Here is a 22976-nt window from a genome sequence, read left to right as displayed (position 1 = left end):
CACCAACTCCTCCAGGAAGAGGCCCGGGTGGTGCAGATCCCACTGGTTCTTCTTATTCCTTCCCTAATGTGGTCAAAGCAAAGAAACTTGGCAAGCCTTCAAAAGGATTGTAGGATCCTGAATAGCTGGTCTCTCTTCCTCCTCATTCTGTCACACTTTAGTAATATTTCTCTTTTAGGATAGGTGGTAAAGAAGAGAATTTAAGAATCTATGGACTTGGGTTTGAGAAATACCCAAATTCAAATCCTGACTCTGCCCCTCAACAGTAGTGCACTTTGGGCGAATCACTTAAACCTCAGGTCCTCCAATTCCCCATCTGTAAATTGGAGATAATGGTAGTATCTACCTCAGAGGGTTGTTTTGAGAATTAAGTGAGATGATTCATGTCACTTAGCTCTGAGCACAGAGACAGCTCATATTAAGTGCTCAGTAAATGCTAGCTGTGGTTGTTATTGAAGTAACTCAATACTTTCTACTCTAAATTACACACACCCTTCCAGCCCCTTGTTAAGCAAGTGCTATCCAAAGACGGTGCTTGGTACCCTGATTTTTGCATTGTTTTGTTTGTCTCCTCATGATCCGTGGCCATGATTCAGATGTGTGATTCTTCCCAGCATGTGCTGGCTTCACAGCTCACTTCCAGAACCCTTAAGGCGCTATGATCCATTCTAGAAGAAAACTCCCTAATCAACTTCACTTTCCCCAAACAGCACATTCAAAGGAAAACCATACACAGGGCAGGAACCTGGTCTACTTCCTCAGCGTCATCAATTCTTCATTCACTTTTCTATCTTTCGCTTTTTCCTGCTTCTCACTCTATTCCCCAACACAAATGTTGCCATGGGTTCTGCAGGGGTGGATTTTCTCCCTACATTGCTAGTATCATGCGAATCACACGCATTTCTGTCCTACTTGCCCCTTATCAGCAAGAACACACCTGCCACCTCCAGTACACAGACCAGGTGGTTTTGTCCTAGAAACTTTTCAGCTGCTGTTGCAAGCAACTGATGGGGAAAAAAAAAATGAGGTCAGAAAGCACATCAGGGAATTGAGGTTGGGTAGAAACCAGAAGGTGGGCCAGCCCCTTTCCTGGGTCTCAGAGGTTGTGTCCTGTAACAGAGCTGTGACATAGACAGTGGGGTTTTTGCTAAATTTGCAAGGGGATTAAAATCATCCCAGGCCCCTGAAAACAGCAGATAGGTGCCATCTGGGACAGCAAGCACCATATGTAGCAGGTGGAGGAAGACATAAAGGTAGGGGCTGAGGTTGAGAAGTCAAGAGACCCAGATGGTTCTCCAGCTTCACACACATTTACAAACATTTTTAATAACCACATGGCCCCACATTGGCACTGCCTCCAATCTCTCTCAGTGCACCTCTTTTCTAGTTAGTCTCCTCCCTTTTATTGCTTACTGTAGTGTTTAAGGATTTATGGTGAAGTGGGCTGTATTTGTGCCGGGATTCAACTGTTTGTTAGCTGTGAGGCCTTAGGCAAGTCACTTAACCTCTCTGATCCTCAGTTTCTAGATTTGTATAATGGAAATAATAAAGGCTTACATATATCATACAGCTATTGTGAGATTAAAATGAGATAATATATATAAAGAGCTTAGCACAAGTGCCTGGCATATAACAGAAGCTAATAAACGTTAGCAACAGTAAATAACAAAAGAGTAACAATAGAAGAGAAAGTTGGCTGGCACTGGAGTTCTTTGCACACACAAAGGAACATCCAGGGATCCCCATTAAAAAAAAAAAGGAACCAAAGGTTATTGCAAAAGGAAAGGGAGTTCTCAAAAAGACAAAACTGTAGTGATGAGAAATAGATCAGTGGTTGCCAGGGGTTGTGGATTGGGGGAGGATGTGACCAAAAAGGGGCAGAATGAGGTGATAGAACTGTTACATATCCTGATTGTGGTAGTAATTAAATGAAACTGTGTATGTGTTAAAATTCATAGAAATAAATGCCAAGAGAAAAAAGTCTATTTTACTGTATGACAATATTTTAGGAAAGGAAAGTAAGCTCTTGCACATTTCTTTTAGGCTCTGCCTGATTTTCACCTGACCCACTCTGATTTCCTTTCATTTCTATGTGTATTGGATCAACGCTATTTCTGAGAAAAACTTCACTATCATTTAAGTGATCAGGGTAATCTCTGCAGTGGGCTCCTCCCTGTCGTAGACACTCGTTCCATTACCTACGTCAGTTCTTTGTTTTTGTTTTTGTTTTATCAGTTAAAGGTGTCTGGCCAAGCAGTGGACAAACACAACAAACAGCTCATTCCCCACAGGATAGCCTAAGCTCTGAGGCAATGGGTGGGGCATAAGGTTTTTCTTACTCAACCTCAATTATCTGCCATGTGCATTAGGGACATGTTACCTAAGGGATTGGCCAATATATATTTTTGTGTTGTTTCATTTTCTCTTAGGAAAAGTTGCCTTCTCACCTGTCCCTTCATACCATAAAAAGACTTAGGAGAGAAGAAAAGTGCCTATTTAGCCCTTGACTCTTGAGGAGCATCCTCATCTGGCCCAATGCAGGCACCATTACATTACTTTGGGCTTAGCTGGGACCAGCTCAACTATAGGTTGTGCATACTTTGAAAATCTGACATCCAAAATGCTCCAAAATCCAACACTTTTTGAGCACTGATGTGAGGCTCAAAGGAAGTGTTCATCGAAAGTATTTTGAATTTCAGAGTTTAGATTTTTCAATTTGAGATGCTTAACTAATATGTATTCTGCAAATATTCCAAAATCCAAAAAAAATCTGAAATCTGAAACTCCTCTGGTCCCAAGGGATACTCAACCTGGACAACTTTACTCAATTTCTTTTCCCTTTAAAAAAAAATATGCTTTAGAGATAGGGCCTCACTTTGTCACAGTGCAGTGCAGCGCAGTGGCCCAATCATAGCTTGCTGTGGCCTCGAACTCCTGGGCTCAAGCAATCCTCCTACCTCAGCTTCCTGAGTAGCTGCAGCTACAGGCACACACCACACTTGGCTCTCCCTTTCTTTCTCCTTCTGTTTATTCATGCTTGTACTTTAGACCAGCCTTTCACATGGTGAATTCTGGTAATGGGTGTGCCACAAAGTGCCAGTGTCAAACAAACCTGAGATTAAAGTAAAACTAAACATTTTCCCTTTGCTGCAAAACTTTTTGCAAGTTTTAGCATGCTAATGAATTGTGAATTTCTAAGTGGGATCTTAATAAGAAGCACTTCCCAAATTTCTATGGCATTGACACCCCCTTTCTTCTCCCTTTTATTCTATTAGCCTCTTAGTAATATTAATTGTCCATGGAACAAAATTTGAGAAAGGCTGTCTCAGACTTCACATGCTCAGTCATAACGCAAAAGATATTTTTAGGAAACTGTTGGAAAGTCACTATTGCCACCCTCTGCGGTATTTTAGTTCCTACCAGTTTTCAGCTATAGGCACTATGGTAACGTACACAACAAAGCAAGGATTCTCACCTCCTCAGTGCAAAAACCAATCAAGACTAGTTGGTAAACCAACCAGTCAGTACACATGTATACAAACATACATATACATATTGACATCTATATATATATAAATTAGGGATATTGATATTGATTTTAAGGTATTCATTATAAGACATATTGTCTATTTAGTTATAGTTCTTAGAGGGAAAGAGAAACACTACTATGTTCCATGCTCACCGTAGGATGCATCCAATTTTAGAAACGTTAACATGTGAAAAAAGAAGTGTCTTACCAAAGAGTACATATTGTCTTATTCCACTTATATAAAATTGTAGAAAAGACAAAACCATGAACCATAGTGATTTTTTGGATAATGAAAATGTTGTATGCAATGGTATATAGTTTTACCAAAACATCAAAGTAGACACTTAAACTGGGTACATTTTTGCATATAAATTATAACCCAATAAACTTGATTAAGACCAAGAATTCTTAGACTCAAGAAATGATGGTTTATGAAAATATCAGGTGGTGAGGCAATTCAGTCTGAACAAAATGAAGCTTGATTGATAAAAAGAAACTTCCTAGAAAAACAAAAAGATATTTTAAAAGTCAAGAAGTGTATGGTCAAGGGAAGAAAAGGCAGGGTCCATTCTGGGCATGTGGACCTAGAAAAGGCCGGATAGGGCAGGGATATCTTGAATGAGAATGGAAGCTGAAGGAGAAGGGAAGGAAACAGATAGAGGAGAGGCAGAATGACTAGATACTTGCCTTCCTATCAGGGTGACTAGATACCACCAGGAAGATGCATGTCAGCGTTCTCTGTAATAAAGTCTCCCCAGCAGCCCTCACGCCAGACTCGTTGCCTGCCATCATGAGGACTATCAGCTGTATCTACAGCAACTTCCTGGATTCAGTGCAGCCAAACAAGAAGTTACCTCTACTCCAAGCAGGTGATCGAGCTTACTGAGTAACTGAAGAGCAGTCTCCATGTTCCCGGCAGACAAGGCCATTCTTTTCCATTGAAATGTCAGGTTACCTGAAACCCCTAGCACACGTGAACACCAGCAAGAACATCCAATGCAAGTGATATAACATGGGCGGGGAAAGTTAATTCTGTTCACCATGAGCTGCTTCCTGCAACTGGGGCCTGTGCCAATTCCCAGGGTCACACTGCTCCAGATACCCAGCTCAGAAGCCAGAGCATTCGACAAACTGTTCCTAAGTGCCTGCTGTGTACCAGGCTGTCTTGAAAGCTCACACCAGGGACACTCATGAGCTCAGACTCCAGGACTCAAATAGTAGCTGAGTACATCTCAGATCTCTGTCATTTCTTCAATCTTTTTTCCAAGCACGAACAGAACAGGCAACTCATCTTATCTCTGAATACTGTGCTCAGAGCACCCAGCTCACAGCTTCACCCATATTAGGAAATTTTTTTTTAATGAAAGAGTAAATAAATAAACACAATCATGCCTGTAGTAGACCTCATGGGATCATGAAATAACTCCTCATTATGCAGAAATGAACCCTTTATGAATTGAGCCATTACAGAGCTATTTGAGAAACAAGTGGCACACTTTATCAGGCGTACAGTCATGTGGTGGCTGAAACATCCTTGCTGTGAATCACCTTACTGAATACCTTTTTGGGTGATGAACATCATTCTCAGGAAAATATAGTGGGCCAGCTTCAAGATCTCTTAGCTCATGAGTCGCTAACCCTAAGAAGATAGCAATGCCACTCTGCATATGCCTAAACTCTTCCATCATACACCACAAATTTCATATGCTCTTTGATCTTGAGAGAAACGTTTCATCTTAATTGACACTTAGTAATAGGGATACCAGTGACAGAAAGGAAGAGGCTCTGAAAGAATTTGCCACTGAGCTTATGAGTTGAACTGACCTGGCCTCCAATATGAAGGGAAGACCGTGTTTCCAGTAGAAACATGGCCACTGTACTCGTGCTGCCAAAGCCCTCATTTTATCAGTTGTTTCAACAATTATATTTTTTACTGTGGTAAAATACACATAGCATAAAATCTACCATGTTAGCCTTTGCTGAGTGTTCAGTTCAGCAGCATTAAGTACATTGATCTTGTTATGCAAGCATCACCACTATCCATCTCCAGAACTTTGTCATCACCCCATGCTGAAACTCTGTATCCATTGAACAATAACTTCCCATTGTCTCCTCTCCCCGGCCTCTGGTATGTATGTGTGGGTGTGGGTGTGTGTGTATATAGTGTGTGTGTGTGTGTGTGTATATATATATAATGGGAAGTTTCAGTATGGGGTGATGACAAAGTTCTGGAGATGGATAGTGGTGATGCTTGCATAACAAGATCAAGGTGCTTAATGCTGCTGAACTGAACACTCAGCAAAGGCTAACATGGTAGATTTTATGCTATGTGTATTTTACCACAATAAAAAATATAATTGTTGAAAAAACTGATAAAATTAAGTAAAAATATGATATATTTAAAATTATTTCTGAATAATAGGAATAGGTATTTTAGTATTATTTTTAAAATATGTATTCCAATTTTCTGCTGCTTCTGACTTTAGACATCTGATGATACAAGTAAACAAGATAATGTTTACTTAATGTTTACAAGGTAACGCTTCTCATAAGTAATGGCTGTGTGCTTCTGGGCAAGTTACTTAGTGACTCTGAACGTTGTCACTATGAAATAGAAATAGTAAGGCTCACCTCATATGGTTATTGGGAGGATTTAATGAGATGATGCCTACAAAGTGCTTAGCACAGGGCTTGGCACCAAATAAGCTCCCAGTATGGTTAACTCTCTGCTTGTACTCCTACAGGTAGGTTTCTCTTTTCACATGCTGTCATGCCTACCACAGGTGGACTGCTGTTTCCCTGTGCTATAGACATGGGGATAATAAAAATCATGGCATCACTTGGAGGATATATCAAGATAATTCTTATAAAGCTCGTAGCACCGGACCTGACTCATAGTAAGCTCAGCGGCAATCAACGTCAGATATTGTTATTATTAATATTTCCCAGGTCTCACTTGTTCAACAGACACATATAAGATGCCTTTGATGGGTAAAATCCCTTTGCTTGGGCTCCAAAAGTGAGAGAGACAGGATCCATGTGCTCAAATAACGTGTGATCTTTTATGTAAACCACATACCACTTAAACTTTATTTTAAAGTTTGTTTTAAGAGTTATTAACTGCATCCTACTTATTATGCATGATGCAGTTAATCTTAAAATAAAGGTGTTCACATGTGTTACACAAGCACAGATGAAGAACTGGTCAACTCTACAAACGGAGTATATGTGTGGAGGACTTACTATGTGTCATTCACTGGGCTCTACCTACAGAATCTCATTTAACTCTACACACAACCCACTGGGAATGGTGCTACTGGTATCTCCACTTTATACAAGAGGTTTGTGTTCTGTAAGTGTAAATATTAATAAAACAAAATAGGAAAATATGATTACACATCAAATTTTATCATCCCTCTAGTTGTGGGAATGTTTAGGGAAGATTTTGAGGTTGTACTTTTAAAAAATAGGCATCAACAGAAACCCATGACACTGAGAATTGCAAACCTCAGAATGCATTGCGGGCTCGTAAGTTGGGTGGTGAGTCCTGGCCTCATGGCCCCAACACCACTGGCTTTGGAAAATGTGCCTCTCAGGTAGCACTTGCATGCACAGCATAGAGGGACCAAGAGTAGATGTGAGAGAACGTGGATCATTCACTGTCACCCTTTCCTGAAAGGCTATTAGGAAAACATTAGCCTGGAAGCAGGAGAAACAAGGCAAATAATGCCAGGGTATCTGAAGCAGACCACCAAGCTGAGAGCATCAGACAAACTGCCAGTGTTAGAGAAGGTAGGAATGAAACTGTCCAGCTACTTGGGAAACTCGCCATGTGGCTGACGGCAACCCATCCTCAGGTACCAGTGTAGCCTCTGTTCCTCCAGAAGTCAGCCCTGTGTCCCAAACCCAGGTTGGTCTTAGGTTCCTCCTCAGGCCTCCAGTACTACCATCCAGCCTCCACAGCACGTATCAGACAGTACAATGCTGTCTGTTCACGTCTCTTTTCTACTAGACTCTAAGCTCTATGGGTAAGGAGGTGTCTTGTCCTCTTTTGTACCTAACACAGGGCCTGAAATGCAATCAGCATTTACTAAATACTTAATTACTGAATGCACAATGTTTGCCATATTGCAAGAAACTGCAGTTAGATTAGCCAGCCTCATGGCTGAGCTCCTGGTATCTTCCCTTGAGGCTAAACGAAAGGAGACATATCAGCCATTTTGTCCCCAGGATCTCTTCCAGCCCCTGCCTTGTTGATGAGGGTGTTGCTTGACTTGAGGCCAGGTGTGTTAGGAATGACACGTAGGTGCTTGCAGGGGATTCAGAGGTAATTGGGAGGTGAAAAAAGAAGTCAAACCAGAATGCAGCCGGATACCAAGGAGAACACCAACTGACTGGCATGTCAAAGCCTTCTGAGCAGGTTGCCCTGGTTTTTGCAGAATTAAGAATGATATCGCTGTACACATTAAAGTATTTTAATTGGTTGCCAAGGCGATACAGCAGAATCACGGGGCACAGAGCAGGAATAGAACTCTGCAGGGCTGTGTTCAGGAAAGGTGTTCGTCTGTGATATTAACGAGCTGCCTGGATACGAGAAAGGCAGAGTGGCAGTAAATCTTATCTGGAACTTTTGCTTAATAAACAGGAATGGCCGAGAAATGGAGGGGCAGAAGAGAAAACTTCCCTTCCCAACTCTCTGGAGAAGCAGGAGAGGTCATCTTCTGGATTCCAAATTTCTCCTCAGAGTCGTGAATTCCCACAGATGAGAGAAAGCCAAGTAGATTGGCTTGATGCATAAGGGAAGGAGAAATAGAGGGAGAGAACAACAGAAGAAGACAGCAGTGTTCTCTTCCTATTGAGAGGTGATTAAAAAGGATCCAGGATGCAGGAGGCTGCATTTTAACAGGGGAAAAAGAAACATTTACTATCTCCCTCTTTTACTTCTCTTTGTATTAGAAAGAAAAATAGTAATTTGCAGTTAAACATATTTCTTTTTATTGTTTTGTTCTTGTTTTCTGCAGCTTTTCAAACACTAGGATTTTTTTCACAACGTAAAGTTTTGTAGCTGAGATATTCCTGGGATTCCTACCTTGCCATTCCAGTTGCTATCCCAAAGCCTGGAGAATTAAGCGAGTGCAACCAAGTGGAGTGATTGTTCTCACTGATTGGGCATGGAGGGAGGGAGCAGGAAAGAAAGGAGTCAAAGAAGAGGTGGATATAGTTGCCAATCATCACCTTAATAACTACTACCATCATGTAGCTCACACCATGTAGCAGGAACTGAGCCAAAGAAACATGTCTTCTTTAATCCTCTCAACTGTCCTTGGAGGTCTGTGGTATTTTCCCACTTTACAGATGAGGAAACGCTTAGGAAGTGCAGAGTCACAACTTGAACCAGGTCTGCCTGAATCCAAGGGCTGGGTTCTAACCAAGGTGACCAAGACTGGTGTGGTGTTCCCTTTTGCAACCTCATAGAGCCCTGCGCTAGCTGCCATTGCTGGTTGAATCCTTTGGCACCAACGTTACCATTCTAATGTTGTTGCTAAGCTTCTGGAGCATGATTTAATCCACAGCCAATCTAACTCCATGTTAATTATATGCTGTGTCTTCACTGGGTACTTCTTGGTCAGAAATTTAAGAACGTAAGTAGTAAAAATCAGTGTCGGTACATAGAGAGGGAAACAGGAGAAGGGGAAATTCAGTGAGAGAAAAGAGGGAGCTAGAGAAGAAAAAAAAGGCAGAAAAGGTATACATGCGATCTGGACAGTAGAAATAAAAACCAGAAAAGAAGGAGGAGAAAAGGGAGGGAAGCCAATCAGAAATCAAATGTGCGAGGGAGGAATATTTGGGAGAGAGATTTTATCTCGAATATGACAAGCTCTGGTCCAGAACTGGTCTGCTTTTCCTGAAATGTAAACAGATTCAGGACAAAATATATTTCATTCTAACAGAAACCCATTATGTGCACAAGCAAAATGGTCCATTGTAGGTGAGGAAAAATAGAGCCTGAAATTCAGGAAACTCAACTTCCAATCCTGTCTTAGCTGAAAACCAACCACGTGACATGAAATGTATCTGAGTGCTTAATAAATCTTAGCCTTACTGCGGTTACGGAAAAAGTTTCAAGTTCTCTGAGTCTCAATATTCCAGCAACCCAAATTTAAAACTTTCTCTTTTCATGTTTTATAGAGTATGCAGAAGATATAGAAATATTTGCATTTATGTTTTTAAGTAAAAAATACAAATTTGAAAGTTTTCAGAAAGATAGCTAACATTTTTGAACACTTACCATCTTCAAGAGCCTGTGCTAAATCCTTTACCCGCAAAAGCTTATTTAATCCACAAAGCAACACTTGTTTACAGATAAGAGGCTCAGGAGTACTCTGGGCAAGCTACCCATGTAGACTGACTCTAAGCCCACATTCTTGACTGTAACTTCTGCTGGCTCATCTTGCAGCACAGTAGCTCTGCTTCCCTCACGCAAAGAGTATGCATAGCACATATCTTTTTTGTTTATTAACATGGCATTAGTAAATTTCTCCCAAGTCATGTTACCAGTTTAAATCTTGGTTCTCCAAAACTGCGTAGTACCAGCCACATAGGTAGGGACCGAGCGAGTCTTCTAATTCCTTTGCATTCTAAAATCTCACATCTGCAAGACATCCTGAAGGTCCTCCAAGCCACCCCTCCTATGCTTCAGTCCTCTCACTGACTTCCTATTGAGAGGCCCACACACCCAGTCCATTTGAATCTCCAGTTCGGGGAAGTTTTCTGTGTCTGAGCACATACTATTTCCTCCACCTCTGAAAAGCAATATTAGAAAAGTCTCCCTGAAATTAAGTCACATGAAACACATCTGCCCAGTCTTCCTCGGGCATCTGCCGCTCTTTGAAGGCAACTCAGGAGGGTTGCATCTTATTTTAACACCTTATTTTCAATCATATTTTCTCCAGGCTGGACTACTTCACTTAGTTCTCCTGGTTTTAAGTATTCCTAACCCTGGGGACAAGATAGAGGATGAGTTAAGAACAGAGGCTCTGAAGTTATAATAGCTAATTTCAAATCTCAGTTCTACCTTTTGATAGCTGTATGACTTTGGATAAGTCAACCTCCCTGAGCCCCAATCTCTTAATCAAGAATGGGAGTACTGTGTAACCTACTGCCTACATTGGTTCTGAGATTAACAAATACACTTGAGGACTGGCCCATAAATGCACTTAGTACATGTTAATTATTTTTGTTATTATTTAACATTATTATTGCCACTCTCTCTGCATAAGTGTCCATCTTATTCCACTGAAGGTCCCTGGTCCAGGGTTCAGTTGCTCTCTTTTTAAACCACCTGCAAATAAGCATAATGGGGTTTTGTTGCCTAAAACATCTCTGAAGTATCCACATGCTGGGATTTCAGGTCATACCAGGAAGAATTGCCACAATCCTAGAGAATCTTCCTTGGGATTCCTTCTCATAAAGAGCCTCTAGCCATAACAAACCTTGCTAAAACAGTATCCTAATAATAGTGCTACTTTTAAGAGCACTATAGAAAAAAACAACTTTTCTTCCTCTAAGTTCTGCAGTGCACATCTCACATTCTGTGGGGCATGGTAAACTACCAGTATAACACAACTCAGTGAAAGGAAGAAATTCTACATTTCAATAATAATAACCACTAATATTCACTCACTATACAAATGTACATTGAGTGCTCACTATGTGTCAGCTACTAAACTAAGCTCTAGGATATAACCATGAACAAGACAGACATGTTATATATATTTTATTGGGATAAGTAAAAAGAACAAAAAGTTTATGATCTTAGCTGGGTTCCCCTCAGAAGCCGACCCTGAGATGAGGATTTAATACTTATAGATTATTTGGGAGGTGTAAGGACATTGGCAGGGGAGTGGTGGCATCATGTAGGGAAGAGAGGGTGACCAAGAAAACTGTGTTATGAGGCCAGCTACCGCAGTGGGCAATAAAGCTTAATCTTTTGAGAAAACTCTGGGAACAGTATAAAACCCAGACCTTACAACTATGCTGGCCAAGAGATGAGAGATCTGGGGTATTCATACCCTCATACCTGTCAGTCATTGGTTAAGAGCTGCCCCCAAAGGCAAAGTACATTCTAGAAGCTCTATAGAAGGCATTCAACAAAATCATAGGTGTCAGCTATTGGAAGTGAAGCTGAATGGCACAGAAATGGTAAAGGCTCTGAAGAAATATAGGCAGAACACCAACACAGTCTCTCTCTCTCTCTCTTCCTCACACACACACACACACACACACACACACAAATAATAAAAATAATTGCAAATTGCAATGTGTCTGTTATATAAACTAAATATAGACAAGGGTATGAAATGGAGGATAAAAGGAAAGATATTTGATTAGGGTGGTCAAAAAAGACCTCTCTAAGGGAGTCATTTATGCTGATACCTGAAGGATGAGAGGAAGGCAGGGAAGTGGGTTCCAATGAGGGAGAACATCCTGACCCTGTTCTCAGAGAGCAGAGAGGACTTGGCAAGTTCCGAGTTCTGGAAACTGAGAGAAAACCCACATGCCTGAGGGGTGATAAGCACTGAGGCGAGTGGCATGAGATAAGCTGCATGGGAAGATGCAGAGGGACCAAGAAGCCATGGTAATTGTGTTAGGCCATTTTTGCATTGCTATAAATACCTGACGCTGGATAATTTATTTACTTTTTTAACTTTTATTTTAGGTTCAGGGGTACACGTGAAGGTTTGTTATACAGGTACACACGTGTCACAGGGGTTTGTTGTACAGGTTATTTCATCACCCAGGAATTAAGCCTAGTACCCAATAGTTACTTTTTCTGCTCATCTCCCTCCTCCTATCCTCCACCCTCAAGTAGACCCCAGTGTCTGTTGTTCCCTTCTTTGTGTCCATGTGTTCTCATCATTTAGCTCCCACTTATAAGTGAGAACATGCCAGAGAGGGGACCTCAGGAAGATTACAATCATGGCAGAAGGCAAAGTAGGAACAGGCATGTCACATAGTGAAAGCAGGAGCAAGGAGCAAGAGAGAGAGGGAGAAAGAGGAGAGGAGAGGAGAGGGTTGGGAGTTGCCACACACTTTTAAATGACCAGAGGTGGGGGGAGGTGCCACACACTTTTAAATGACTGGATCTCATGAGGACAGCACCAAGGGGATGGTGCTAAACCTAATTCATAAAAAATCCACCCCCATGATCCAATCACCTCCCACTAGGTCCCACCTCCAGTACTGGTGATTATGATTCACCATGAGATGTGGGCAGGGACAAATATGCAAATTATATCAGTAATGAAGGGGGTTGGGTACTAGATGTAATGAGAAAGATTAAAGCAGGGAATAACCTGACCTGATTTTCAGTTCAAAATATCAATTGGGGAACAAAATCATGTCCTTTGCAGCAACACAGATGCAGCTGGAGGTCATCGTCCTAAGTGAACTAATCCAGAAACAGAAAACCAAATACTGCATGTTCTCACCTGTAAGTGGGAGCTAAACATTGGGTACTCATGGTCATAAAGATGGCAGCCATAGACACTGGGGACTACCAGGTGGGGAAGGAAAAGAGGGGGATAAGGATTGAAAAACTATCTATTGGGTACAATGCTCAGTACCTGGGTGACAGGATCATTTGTGCCCTAAACCTCAGCATCCCACAATACACTCAGGTAACAAACCTGCACATGGACAGAAACCTAAAATAAAAGTTGAAGAGAAAAAGGAAGATCAGGGTATTAGAAAGGTGGGAAGAATATAAAATGAGCTTCCAGTACCAAAATTTGTCAGAGAAGTAGAGCAAAATTTTCCCTCTCTCCCTGTCTTTCTCCTGTTGGAAGGGCATTAAGGATTCAGGTACCTGACCATGCAGAGCTATGGTTTATCTACCACAGATGAACATAGCATATATGGTCATTATAGACATACATGTCTATAATTCAATGTCATATAAAATGTCACTTTGTGTGATCATATCATATAGTCCGAAAGAAGAGAATTGGAAAGAAGAGCAGGGTAAGTTTAGTTATATATGGGGAGATCAACGAAGCTGTAGTCTGATAAAAAGGCCATTCAAACTTTATAACTTGGAATGAAGTTTATGTTCGGGAGACATGATAGGGAGGAAATTGAGGCCAGATTCCAAAAGGATAAGTTAAGATAAAGGAGAGTGGAAGCATGCGCGGAATAGACCAGAACTTCCCAAACTTTAATAAATTAGCTGAGGGCCCTGTAAAAATGTACGTTCTGATTCAGCAGATCTGGGAATCTGAATTTCTCATAAGTTCTCAGGTAATGCCTTTGCTGCCGGTCCTCGAACCACATCCAGAGTAGCAAAGGTATACACGTCATAGAGAAAGCTGGAAGAAGAGTCACTAAATGGCAGTTCAAGATATAACAGGATTGGTAGAAAGCATTCTTTTGCTTTTTTATTTTTATTTTTATTTTTTATTTTTGAGACAGAGTGAGACTCTGTCACCCAGGCCTGAGTGCAGTGGCCCAATCTCAGCTCGCTGCAACTTCCACCTCCCAGGTTCAAGCAATTCTCCTGCCTCAGGCCTCCAAGTAGCTGGGATTACAGGTGCGTGCCACCACACCCAGCTAATTTTTGTATTTTTAGTAGAGACAGGATTTCACCATGTTGGCCAGGCTGGTCTGAAACTCCTGACCTCAAGTGATCCACCCGCCTCAGCCTCCCAAAGTGCTGGAATTACAGTTGTTAGCCACTGCACCTGGCCATCTTTTGCTTTTGTGTCTAGGCATGTTTCTAGGTAGAGGGGAAGGAGCAAAGGAGTCAAGATATAGAAATTATAGATGTATACTACTGTTAAATGAAAGGGAGAGAAGTGATGGGAATAATCCATAAAAAGTTTGTAGAAAGGGAAGGATCAAGACCACAGATCTAGAGGTTACTTCTGTAAAGAAAGAAGGATTGTGAAGGGGGAAGGAGGGAAGAAAGAAAGAAGTTACCTAGGTAATTTGGGAGTTAAAGACAAGGAAATGTGACAGAGCTTACTTCAGATGGCTTCAGTATATCCGCTCTCAAACAAAAGACTGGCTTATTCTTGCTCCAGATCTTACTGGAGAAGAAGGTTGTGCTAGAATTGGTATAAACTGTAGCAACTCATGTCTCCTCTTCATAACTATCAGGTAGCAAAGATAGAAGTTTTGTTGTATGAGTTAATCGAATGAAATTAAGTTGATTAAGAAAGCTTTGGCTGTCTTTTCCTTTGAGACAGCCAATTCTTTTATATAACAGCTGTTTCATAAAAGTCCTTTACAGAGCAACATGATATACCAAACCAAACTAATTTTAGAAACAATCATATTATTAAATGTATTCCCTAAATACCAAAGTTGTTACTTTCAACAGATATTGCATTGATCTTGAATTACAAAATATTGTTAATATCTAAAAACAAGCAAACAAAAAAAAACCCTACTTTGGCTCCTGTGTGGGAAATGAATTTCTACAAACAATAATGACCAATTCTGGTCTTCTGTGTGGGTGGCCTGGACTAAGATAGTAGCCGTAATGCAGAGAAGTGGATGAATTTAAGGGTAAATTGAAAGTGGAAGAGTGAATTTGCAGTAGAACTTGCTGCAAATTGAACATGCACATTGGACCGTTTATCTGTCGCTAACCTTACTGAAAACCCAGTACGTTAAGCACTTCTGTTTAACTATTGCAGCCCCTGTGTGAGGTGGGTACTATTATCTCTATTTCCATTTTACAGGTAAGGATACTGAGGCTCAGAAAGATTAACCTGCTCAAAGTCATACAGAGAACAAGAGACAAATCTGGATTTGGGCAAAGCTGATGTGCTCTGAAGGTGCTATACTATAACATTAAAAAAACTTGGGGTGGGGGTCTGTCTGATGTCACCTTCTCTGAATGAGCACCTCACTGTTCACTTCAACAATGTTCAACTGCAGGATGTTTTCAGGCAGGGGAACATCACAGGCATTAAAACCAAAAGACCAACTGGGCGCAGTGGCTCACGCCTGTAATCCCAATACTTTCAGAGGCCGAGCAGATCATTTTAGGTCAGGAGTTCGAGACCAGCCTGGCCAACATGGTGAAACCCCGTCTCTACTAAAAATACAAAAATTAGCCAGGCGTGGTGGCGCATGCCTGTAATCTCAGCTACTTGGGAGGCTGAGGCAGGAGAATCGCTTGAATCCAGAAGGCGGAGGTTTCAGTGAGCCAAGATCATCCCACTGCACTCCAACCTAGGCAACAAGAGCAAAACTCCGTCTCAAAAAAAAACAAAACAAAACAAAACACAACAAAACAAAACCTGTGTTTGAATCCAGGTCTTTCACGTGCTCAATGTCACTAGAACTCTTGGAGCCTCAGTTTCCTCCTCTGTAAAACTATAACACCTACTTCAGATGGTTGTTCTCAAGACTAGATGGAACCCTGTAAGGCTGAATCATTAGTTGTTGCATAGTCAACTCAGACCACCTCCCTGAATGGCTCTAGCTGGGAGCAGAATTGAGGTGCAGTCAGGTCAACATTCTTAGGAGTTGGTTCAGGGGACTCAGCTCTAAGCACTCAGGGACAGGTTTTCATCCCAGGGGAATGCATTCAAGCAAATTCTTCTCATGACTCTGCTTGAAGCCTGATCTGGATTGGGTATTACATCAAAGGCACTCCTAAACCAAGTTTATCACGGGTTTTCTTTTAAAATGCCACCATATAAGGAATCATAAAACATAGGTGCTGAGAGCTTTAAAGGGCCATAAAAACACATCTGGTCCAATGTCTTCTTATACAAATGTGCAGCGTAGGCCTAACGAGAAAAATGGAACTTTCCAAGGTCACCCAGTTTGCAAGGAACACACACAAGGACCAAACTCCAGGTTTCCTGACTCTTGGTCCATGCATTTCATATTTCACCAAACTGCCTTGCTTCTTGCCTGGGTCATTGTAATCAGTTTGCTGGGCTTGGGTCAGAAGCCTCCAAATCAGGCTGCAACATAAAGAATTCCATTAGAAATACGAACACATCCAAGATCATGTGTAATGTTTTACAATGTGGCCTGTTTAGGGCACTTTCAGACCTCTGGCACTCAACTGCAATTTGATCTGAAAAGCAAAGAAGCATTTACATGGTCTCACAGTTTATGGCAATTTTGAGCCTCAAAAAGTGGTTTCCAAAGACTCCAGGTAGAGAAGCAGGGAAAAGCTATCCAGAGAGACACAGAATAAAACTGAGACAGCAACGAAAACATCTCCAAAAGGTAACATGAAAGGGATGAAAAAGGTGACCATGGAATTGGCAGCAAGTACCTCCAGCTTTGTGGACATTGTCATCTAAAGGCACTTCTTATGCAACCATTTGCCCAATCTGATCAATTATTTTGGTTTTGTTTTTTAACATTTTTAATTATTTCCAAAGAATAGAAAAGTGATTACCAGGTCAAAGGGATGAACATTTCTGAGACTCCTGATACGTAATATTAATTTACTGTCATCTGTGTTTGCCAGAACTCTTTTAGTTGCAAATGACAGAAACACCTCAAACTAGCTCAAACAAAACTGGGTATTTGATAGCTCACAGGCTGGAAAATTTAGAGTGAGAGCCAGACTAAGAGCCTACAAGGACCCAGATAGCTCTGGCAGATCACCCCGCCCTGCCTTAACTCCACTTCTTTATATGAATTGACCTCATTCTCTCCATTTACAAAGGGCACTCTCCATGACTTAGATCCTCCAGGCTTCTTAGTTGCAAACAATAAAATCTACAGGAAAAAAAAAAAAAAAAAATCAGCAGAGGCAGGATAATAAAAAGAATATTAGGTTGTTCACAGAACCTCTAGGAGGGCTGAAGGACTGGTTTGAGGCCACCTTGCAGGAACAAAGCCCCAAATGACTAAGTGCTGACTTCCAGGTCTGCCTTGGTCCCCCTCCTATTTCTGTAGTTGGGGGTCAACCTGCTTTAGCCTCCACCAGCATCACACGGAGGTGGAGAGGAGTCTTCCCTAGTCCTCTCTTTGGGTCATTAACTCCCAATTCAAAATTCAAATCAGGTACATCTAATTGACAAAACCTGGATCCCTGGCTGAAAGCAATGCTATTAAAGCTGGCATTTTCAACTTTTCTGGGTACGTAAGTATTTATGTATGTATTTAGTTATTTAATTTTGTTTTGGAGACAGGGTCTCATTCTGTCACCCAAGCTGAAGTGCAGTAGTGATCATTACTTGCTGCAGCCTCCAACTCCTGGGCTGAATCAAACCTCCTGCCTCATCCTCCTGAGTAGCTGAGACTATAGACATGTGCCACCATGCCTAGCTGTTCCAATTCTAAATTTTGAAGGAAGTTCTGCCACCTACCTAAGCTTATAAGCTGGATAAGTTCCCAAACACAGAAAAGGGATTCAGATGTGGGACATTCAAAAGAATCACAAATATTTACTACCAAAAAACAAAACAAACAAAAAAAAAACATTGCAACACGTAGCTCAGACTTACATACTCCACCAGCTCAGAAAAGAAGGAAAGTCTCCACCAGCCCAGAAAAGAAGCTCTACCAGCCTAGAGAAGAAGGAAAGTTTCTTTCAGTATCATCTAGTTCAATGCCTGGTCCTTAATCAACATATTTTGGACTTAAATGATCCAGAAGCTTCCCCAAAAAGGCCTGATTCTAAGTCCTAAGACTCCTTTGTATCTAATACTGACAAAACTAAGATGGAACTAAAGTGCTATGCCCCCTGGTTTCCTAGTGTCTGAAATATTTCTTCCCCGAACTTTTGTTTAAAAGGGGTAGGCTGACCTGCCTCACTTGTATTTAACTCCTATGGCTGTCTAATTTCTTTTTGTGGTGGGTGGAAAAGGATTTAATATTTCTGAAAAATGGAAACCTGGCATTTTTACCCATGGAAGTCTACAGAGATAGAAAATGAGATTCTTACCTAGGAAGAATATTAACAGGATGTAAAATTGCTATTGGCACTTAAAGATACATTAGCAGGGTCAAAAGTGGGATCAAAAAGAACCCAACAGGCAAGGCAGCTAGCAAATAGAAATCTCAGTTTCATTGAAAAACAGAGCAGGAAGTTAAAATGCAATTCCTCAAAGAGCTTTCACAGGTAGTGTGATATCTGATAGCAGCAAGCAGCTGATGGAAATTTTTTATACATATGCTGAAATAAGTTTTGCTAACACATACTCCTACAGTGAACACCACCCAGCCTTGACTCTTGCAAAGTTGCCCATGGAGATAAAATGAAGAGAGCAAATTGATAACGTTCTTGAAGACAGTGGGATTTTTCAGGAGCTGCTGCCTTCCTGTGTCCTCCTTTTTTTTTTTTTTTTTTTTTTTTTTTTGCCTCATGTCAATTTGAAAGAGTTTGTAGTAGGGGAAAGTTCTGAGGGGTCATCTTTAGTTGTCACTTATGTCAGTCTCCCTTATTTGGTAATAGAAATGAGAATGTGGTGACTAATTAGAATTTTCTTCCTTCTCAGGAAGGTACATTCTTTAACATTTCTCTCCTCTGAGAACCAGTGCTTCTTTCTGGCCTAAGGGGAGGGAGAGAGCTGAGGAGAGAGATAATATTTCAGATATGAATAAAGTGACTAACACTCATAGGATTCTTGGTACAGATAGGAAATGATTTCAGGATTCTTTGGGATGAAAGGACTCAAATGCCTAAAATACAGGACATAATCATGGTGAATAGTTGTTAAAAGGATTGATCTGAAAAACGGAAGTCTGGGCAGCCACCTGGCCATGTGCTATAACCACAGTGGTGTTTTATCATTTTAACTGAACTCGTGAATAGAGGCCATCAATTCAGCAAGAAGGATAAGCTGATCAGGGCAGATGTGAGCCTGAGGTGTGGATTTGTATTAATATTGATCAGACTAACTTATCCAGGAAAATTATTTCCCTTGTGTCTATACAGTTTATCTGCTCTGTGTAGAAGACCTTTTCAGTTGTAATTTGCAAAATTCCTCTTCGAACTGGCTTAAGAAATAAAAAGGCAGGAGAGTTAGTTTCATGGGGATTTGGAGGGTAGACCTCAGACCCAGCAGGATCCACGGGCTCACGGTCATCTGGATTCTGTATCTTTCATCATCTCTCAGCTCTACCTACTGCTGTCTTCTTTCCCAGGCAAGTTCTTTCCGGGAGCAATATACTGACAGCCAAAGCCTACATCATTCTTTGAGCTCTTAATCTTATGGGTGTTTTTCATGACAGCTTTGCCAAGGAGACTCCAATTAGCTTACCTGGGGTTCTGCATGCATCTCAGAGCAATTGCTGTACAAAAGGTATAAGGAATACTCTGATTGATTGGACCTCGGTCATGTGACCACCGCTGAAGCCAGACGTATGGGCAGAATCAGCCCTCCTGCACCACATGGCCTGAGCAAAATTACTAGGGAGTAAAGGAGAGATGGCTCACAAAAGGAAGAGATCCTGTGCGACAAATATCTCAGTAAGAACACATTTAAGTCCTAAGTACATTTTTAGGATTACAAACATTTTATGCATGAGCGTTAAAACCAAAAAGAAACCGAAATTCAAACTACTTCCCAATGCCTTATTAATTCTCTTAACCCTTTGACTTTTTATCCAACCTCTTCACTATTCAACAAATCAATCTCTCAAAATCCCGTCCACAGTTATTAGCGTTCTGCTCAAACGCTGCCTCTTTGGAAAATCTTCTCAGTTGATCTCTGATTCTGTTCCCCTCTTCAGTTCCTGTAGCAGGACTTCCCTGGCACCTACCTCATCCTGCCCTTCTACATCTTATATATTCATGGTTTTGCCTTAGGCCATCCTTCCTCTCCCACCCCTCCACCAGATTAAAAGCTCTGAAAATACTTAAAGAGAGTAAGGGAGCAAGAGAAGGAAGACGTGAAGGAGCTGTCTGAGTCAAGACCCCCTTAGGAGTTCATACCTCCTCCATTGTAACACCTATCTCCCTTTATTGGCATCTATTTCTTATCTGTTTCTCCTTCTGAATTCAGAGTTCCTTAAGGGCAATCACTCTATTATTCCACTGTGTTTTTTTTGTTTTGTTTTGTTTTTTGAGATGGAGTCTCGCTCTGTCGCCCAGGCTGGAGTGCAGTGGTGCAATCTCGGCTCACTGCAATGTCCGCCTCCTGGGTTCACGCCATTCTCCCGCCTCAGCCTCCCGAGTAGCTGGGACTACAAGTGCCCGCCACCATGTCCGGCTAATTTTTTGTATTTTTAGTAGAGACGGGGTTTCACCATGTTAGCCAGGATGGTCTCCATCTCCTGACCTCATAATCTGCCCACCTTGGCCTCCCAAAGTGCTGGGATTACAGGCATGAGCCATGGTGCCCGGCCTTATTCCACTTTTTTTTAATAGCTTGCACAAAATAAATACTGGATGGATGGATGGATAGATGGATGGATAGATTAATAACTACATATTTATAGAGTTAGTTGTAGTTTCTGACATAAACCTTCCTCTTGGCCAGCCAGGACTCTAGGAGGCCAAGGCCAAAGGATCACTTGGGCCCAGGGTTCAAGATCAGCCTGGGCAATATAGTGAGACTCCATCTCATTTTATTTAAGCAACAACAACAACAAAACCTTCCTCTTGTCCCAATAAGTAAGAGTTCCAAAGAATGAAGGGATTAGGATTAGCTGAGTGAGGGATGAAAAATTTTATACGGGAAGATATCAAAACCATATTGAAAACAGAACACAGTACGTTTAAACTATTGCACAAGAAAGTTTGTTTTAATAAAAAAAATTACTGTCCTGTCAGACTGATTAGACACCCAAATTCCTCCCATCATCATTTATAACTGGTTTCCAAGTCCCTTAGAGACAGAGACTGGAATTAAATGGCCTCAGGTAACCTTCTGCAACGCTGTCCCTCAGCCTCAGCTCTTTGATTTCTTGGAGTTTCCCTTAGTAGTTTCACTTTTTTTCTTTCTCTTTCTTTCCTTCTTTCTCTCTCTCTCTCTTTCTTTCTTTTTCTTTCTTTCTTCCTTTCTTTCTTTCTTTTTTTCTTTCTCTCTCTCTCTTTCTTTCCTTCTTCTTTCTCTCTTTCTCTCTCTCTTTCTTTTCTTTTCTTTTCTTTTTTGACAGAGTCTTGCTTTATTGCCCAAGCTGGAGTACAGTGGCGCCATGTCAACTCACTGCAACTTCCACCTCCCGGGTTCAAGCAATTCTCCTGCTTCAGGCTTCCAAGTAGCTGGGACCACAGACACACGCCACCACGCCCAGCTAATTTTTGTATTTTTGGTAGAGACGGGGTTTCGCCATCTCGACCAGGCTGGTCTTAAACTCCTGACCTCAGATGACCCACCCATCTTGGCCTCCCAAATTATGGGCATGAGCCACCACGCTCGGCCAGTTTTGGTTTTTTTATTGCTGCGTCACCATACTACCAGAAAGTCCATAAACTGCAGTTATAATTAAGTTACATTTACAGCAAAACTGAGAGGTGAGCAGGCTATAGAGATTTGCCCTGTGTCCATTTTGACTGTGTATCCTTAAACAATCCACCACAGGGCTCCCTTTGGTGCTCACAAAGCATGCTCCAGCAGAAAGTCATTTTCTCATATGTCCTGAAATTAATTAAATGAAGTAGCAAACTCATTTTGTAGGCTTTTGTTATTTCTGACAAGGCTGTTCAAAAAGCAAAAACTAGTAACTGTAGGCCAGGCGCAGCAGCCTCCTGTGATCCCAGCACTTTGGGAGGCCGAGGCAGGTGGATTGCCTGAGCTCAGGAGTTCAAGACTAGCCTGCGCAACACAGTGAAAGCCCGTCTCTACTAAAATACAAGAAATTAGCCGGGCATGGCAGCATGCACCCGTAAAATCCCAGTTACTCGGGAGGCTGAGGCAAGAGAATTGCTTGAATCCAGGAGGCGGAGGTTGCAATGAGCCGAGATTGCACCACTGCACTCCAGCCTGTGTAACAGAGCGAGACTCTGTCTCAAAAAAAATAAAAATAAAAAACAACCCAGAACTGTATTTCAGTCACCCACTGCAATGTGTTTTTTTTGTTTTTTGTTTTGTTTTTTTTTGAGTCAGAGTCTTGCCTTGTCGCCCAGGCTGGAGTGCAGTGGCAAAATCTCGGCTCACTGCAACCTCCACCTCACAGGTTCATGCCATTCTCCTGCCTCAGCCTCCTGAGTTGCTGGAACTACAGGCGCCCACCACCATGCCTGGCTAATTTTTCGTATTTTTAGTAGAGATGGGGTTTCACCATGTTAGCCAGGATGGTCTCCATCTCCTGACCTCATGATGCGCCCACCTCAGCCTCCCAAAGTACTGGGATTACAGATGCGAGCCACCGTGCCCGGCCTACCCACTGCAATTTTTTGTTTTTTCTCCCAGAAATGGCATGGCCTGTTTTATCAATGGTGTTTACCCTCACGCAATGTCTGATTCTGTAGGTAGTGACTAAGTGAAGAGTCTTGTGAGTTCACTTGGTTATCTGGGGC

General features: G+C 41.6%; 1 protein-coding gene and 1 long non-coding RNA gene across 3 annotated transcripts in view; one reads left to right on the top strand and one right to left on the bottom strand.

The window, feature by feature from the left end:
- The window catches only part of LOC111552668, a 37859-nt gene extending 25794 nt beyond the window's left edge, over positions 1–12065 (bottom strand). The window contains exon 1 of the long non-coding RNA XR_002734698.1: positions 11966–12065. This is a non-coding gene — a long non-coding RNA (uncharacterized LOC111552668). The remainder of the gene's footprint in view (positions 1–11965) is intronic.
- SH3RF2 (SH3 domain containing ring finger 2) overlaps positions 1–22976 on the top strand; it is a 145214-nt gene that overhangs the window by 4909 nt on the left and 117329 nt on the right. The window lies entirely within an intron of this gene.

The sequence above is a fragment of the Piliocolobus tephrosceles genome, chromosome 4 (assembly GCF_002776525.5).
Source record: "Piliocolobus tephrosceles isolate RC106 chromosome 4, ASM277652v3, whole genome shotgun sequence".
In the NCBI taxonomy this organism is placed as follows: domain Eukaryota; kingdom Metazoa; phylum Chordata; class Mammalia; order Primates; family Cercopithecidae; genus Piliocolobus; species Piliocolobus tephrosceles.
This window is presented reverse-complemented; position numbering and strand designations above follow the sequence as displayed.